Source organism: Heterodontus francisci, unplaced genomic scaffold (genome assembly GCF_036365525.1).
Source record: "Heterodontus francisci isolate sHetFra1 unplaced genomic scaffold, sHetFra1.hap1 HAP1_SCAFFOLD_2097, whole genome shotgun sequence".
Taxonomy (NCBI): Eukaryota; Metazoa; Chordata; class Chondrichthyes; order Heterodontiformes; family Heterodontidae; genus Heterodontus; species Heterodontus francisci.
The window spans coordinates 10001-15000 of NW_027140935.1; positions in this window are offsets into that span (position 1 = coordinate 10001).

Here is a 5000-nt window from a genome sequence, read left to right on the forward strand (position 1 = left end):
TTTTCCGTCCCCATCACTGTAAGGAGCAACCGCGACCAGCGTAGCCAAACAGGTCGACCAAAGCTTTCGGCGCTCGCACGGAGAGGTGATGCCAGCCGGCGTGCGTCGCCTAACTTGGACAAAATTCTGGGCACGCACTTTTCGTTTGAGAATAGGACATACATGTAGTGCAACCAAGGAAACCAGGCGACGCCGCCACAATCTGCGCCTGACAGACAAAGATAACCGTTCACAAGGAGCCTTGTTATTTCGCACCAAGTCTTTTGCGGGCATAGTTTCTTTCTTTGACATGTATATCTGTATGAAGGTCGGCTTTGCTCTGCCATCGCAGCCTCCCTTCTTTGCTTTTCTCACTGTACCAACAGACATGTCATAAGACTTTGGTTTTTTTTTTATTAATTCTTTTCCTGTGGGTGTGGTGTGCCTCCGCACCCCCCAATCTGTTCCAAGGCCTTGTTTTCTCTCGCTCGCCAAAACACTTTGTCTGTTTTCACAGCCAGTCTACCGGCCTAGACCCAACTGTGCGATATTTCAGAGCCGGCAACAGAGCATGGAAAGTCCGCCAGATTTACCCTTAAATGCTCATAAATGACTTCCAGGCACTCTTCGGAAGGTCTTTTATTTCAAAAGAAGGTCCTTCCTTGAGGGAGCACTTCTTCGGCCACTTTGCAAGTGCAACCGCTGCCAGCAAAAGTTCTGAAAATCGAGTTCCCGAAAATCTCCGGGTACCCCGCCAACCCCCAGCCACCCGAATCGCAAGTGTCAATTCGGCGGGTTGCCTGCCGGTAGTCCTTCCGAAAATGAGGCGCCAAATCGCCGCAACGGCCATTTTTCATTTCGGCATCGGGACTTCCGACGGCAACTGATTAACTAGCCCGGGGACTAGAGCGGCAGCAAATGCAACGTGCCCTCTTGGCGGGAGCAACTTGACCGCCCCCGTGGGGAAAGGTCAACTCGGGGCCCGGGAAAGTCGCCGAGTCCGACCCCATACACTTCCATGAGTTGGGGGTTTTGGCCTTCCCGGCCCAAGGCTCGCCTTATTTCGGCCTGCACTTTCGGAAAAGGGTGCATTCCTTTTGGTTAATGATTTCACCAGCCCGGGTCTTAGCCTCTGCCCCGACGGCTAAGTCTTTTGGTTAATGATTTCCTGCGGCTGGGACTACCCTTTCCCCCGCCCTGCAGGCACCCGGGTCGGGAGGCCGTCGGGGGCACTTTCCGGGGCAAATCCGGACCCTTACGCAAGGGAGAGTGCGCCCCCCGCCTCGGCCGGGGGTCAGGCTGCCGCCTATTAAGCCCGACAGAAAACCCGAAAAATGGACGAAAATGGGAAAAAATCCCCATCCGAAAAAGGCTTAAAAGTCGGTTGGGCGGCAGCTAGGGTCGGTCTCTGCAGACCTGGAGGCTCGGGTGGACTCTTGGAATAAACGTCCAAGTCCCGACTTGCCACCTCCTACTACTGTGCAGATACCCCGCCAACCCCCAGCCACCCGAATGACAAGCGTCCGATCAGCGGGACGAATTTGACAACTCTGGCCGGACCTCTGGAACTCCATCCCGGGTAACCGGGGCAAATTTTTCCGCTTGATCGCCCTTCCACTGGTTAACCATTTGCCCTTTCGGACTTAGTCTCTGGACATTATTCGACGGATTTTCTGGTTAACCATTTGCCCTTTCGGACTTAGTCTCTGGGCATTATTTTCGACTTTTTGGTTAATGATTTCACACTTTTTACTTACTTTTGCGCTTTTTGGTTAATGATTACTCTGCTTACTGGTTAATTATTTGCCCTTTCGGACTTAGTCTCTGGACATTATTTTCGAGTTTTTGGTTAATGATTTCACACTTTTAACATATTTTTGCGCTTTTTGGTTAATGATTACTCTGCTTACTGGTTAATTATTTGCCCTTTCGGACTTAGTCTCTGGAGATTATTTTCGAGTTTTTGGTTAATGATTTCACACTTTTTACTTACTTTTGCGATTTTTGGTTAATGATTTCACACTTTTTACTTACTTTTGCGCATTTTGGTTAATGATTACTCTGCTTACTGGTTAACCATTTGCCCTTTCGGACTTAGTCTCTGGACATTATTTTCGAGTTTTTGGTTAATGATTTCACACTTTTTACTTACTTTTGCGATTTTTGGTTAATGATTTCACACTTTTTACTTACTTTTGCGATTTTTGGTTAATGATGACTCTGCTTACTGGTTAATTATTTGTACTTTCGGACTTGGTCTCTGGACATTATTTTCGAGTTTTTGGTTAATGATTTCACACTTTTAACATAATTTTGCGCTTTTTGGTTAATGATTACTCTGCTTACTGGTTAACCATTTGCCCTTTCGGACTTAGTCTCTGCACATTATTTTCGAGTTTTTGGTTAATGATTTCACACTTTTAACTTAATTTTGTGCTTTTTGGTTAATGATTTCATACTTTTTACTTACTTTTGCCCTTTTTGGTTAATGATTACTCTGCTTACTGGTTAACCATTTGCCCTTTCGGACTTAGTCTCTGGAGATTATTTTCGAGTTTTTGGTTAATGATTTCACACTTTAACATATTTTTAAGCTTTTTGGTTAATGATTACTCTGCTTACTGGTTAACCATTTGCCCTTTCGGACTTAGTCTCTGCACATTATTTTCGAGTTTTTGGTTAATGATTTCACACTTTTAACATATTTTTGCGCTTTTTGGTTAATGATTACTCTGCTTACTGGTTAACCATTTGCCCTTTCGGACTTAGTCTCTGCACATTATTTTCGACTTTTTGGTTAATGATTTCACACTTTTAACATATTTTTGCGCTTTTTGGTTAATGATTTCATACTTTTTACTTACTTTTGCGCCTTTTGGTTAATGATTACTCTGCTTACTGGTTAACCATTTGCCCTTTCGGACTTAGTCTCTGGAGATTATTTTCGAGTTTTTGGTTAATGATTTCACACTTTTTACTTACTTTTGCGATTTTTGGTTAATGATTACTCTGCTTACTGGTTAACCATTTGCCCTTTCGGACTTAGTCTCTGCACATTATTTTCGAGTTTTTGGTTAATGATTTCACACTTTTAACATATTTTTGCGCTTTTTGGTTAATGATTACTCTGCTTACTGGTTAACCATTTGCCCTTTCGGACTTAGTCTCTGCACATTATTTTCGACTTTTTGGTTAATGATTTCACACTTTTAACATATTTTTGCGCTTTTTGGTTAATGATTTCATACTTTTTACTTACTTTTGCGCCTTTTGGTTAATGATTACTCTGCTTACTGGTTAACCATTTGCCCTTTCGGACTTAGTCTCTGGAGATTATTTTCGAGTTTTTGGTTAATGATTTCACACTTTTTACTTACTTTTGCGATTTTTGGTTAATGATTACTCTGCTTACTGGTTAACCATTTGCCCTTTTGGACTTAGTCTCTGGACATTATTTTCGGGTTTTTGGTTAATGATTTCACACTTTTTACTTACTTTTGCGATTTTTGGTTAATGATGACTCTGCTTACTGGTTAACCATTTGCCCTTTCGCACTTAGTCTCTGGAGATTATTTTCGACTTTTTGGTTAATGATTTCACACTTTTAACTTAATTTTGTGCTTTTTGGTTAATGATTTCATACTTTTTACTTACTTTTGCCCTTTTTGGTTAATGATTACTCTGCTTACTGGTTAACCATTTGCCCTTTCGGACTTGGTCTCTGGACATTATTTTCGAGTTTTTGGTTAATGATTTCACACTTTTTACTTACTTTTGCGATTTTTGGTTAATGATTTCACACTTCTTACTTACTTTTGCGATTTTTGGTTAATGATTACTCTGCTTACTGGTTAACCATTTGCCCTTTCGGACTTAGTCTCTGGACATTATTTTCGAGTTTTTGGTTAATGATTTCACACTTTTTACTTACTTTTGCGATTTTTGGTTAATGATTTCACACTTTTTACTTACTTTTGCGATTTTTGGTTAATGATGACTCTGCTTACTGGTTAATTATTTGTACTTTCGGACTTGGTCTCTGGACATTATTTTCGACTTTTTGGTTAATGATTTCACACTTTTAACATAATTTTGCGCTTTTTGGTTAATGATTACTCTGCTTGCTTGTTACTGATTTCCCCTTTCGGACTTGATCTCTGGCCGTTCTTTTCGACCTTTTTGGATCAGGTTTCCACACTCTGAAATTATTTTGGGCTCACTGATTAGGCGAGATCAAGGGGGCATGCCTGGGCACTTTGGGCTCAGTTTGGGAAGGCGGCGTCCGTGTGCTCCTCCGCCCTTCCCGCACTTGCGGCTAGGTTTGCCAAACTGCGCTGACCCGCAGCCCTGCCTTTTTGCCCACGGCACACGGAACGACTCAAGTCTGGCTCCGTTCCAGGCCGTTGCCTCCGGCTGCCCGCCGTCCGGCCGGCCTGGGACGTACCCCGGCTGACGGCGCCGGAGGCCCTCTAGCAGCCACCGGTGCCGCGGGCCAATGGGTCCGGGCGTTCCGGAGCTATCGGTGGGGAAGTGCTCTCCCCTTTTCCTGACGCCGTTCGCCCGAGCAGAGGTGCAGCCTGACGGGACTGCTGTCGCCTTCCGCGGCGCACCGGCCCCTTTCACCTGCCGTCGACCGCGCGGAGCTCGGACCTCCCTCCCCGAAGTTATGGCCCCGGCGCCGGAGGGTGCCCGGGGCCGGGCATTCAGCGGGGTGAGTCTTAACCTTCCCGGTCAGCCTGCGGGGTCGGTGCGCCGGCACTCGACGCCGGAGGGTCCCCTCTTTCCGTAGAGCCCCGCCCGGTGCCGATCGGCCGGCGGATTGCGGAGCGAACCGCGCCTGACCGACGGGCCTCGGAAACCCGTTGCAGTCGACGGGGGGGAACCGGACAGCGGGACGAGGTGCCGATTCCACCCGCAGATTCGATCCCGAAATCCCGCGGGATTCGGCGGTCCGACCCGACAGATTCAAACGTCGCCCGGGCGGCCCCCAGCGGTCGGGCCGGCCTGGTTCCGCCACCGCC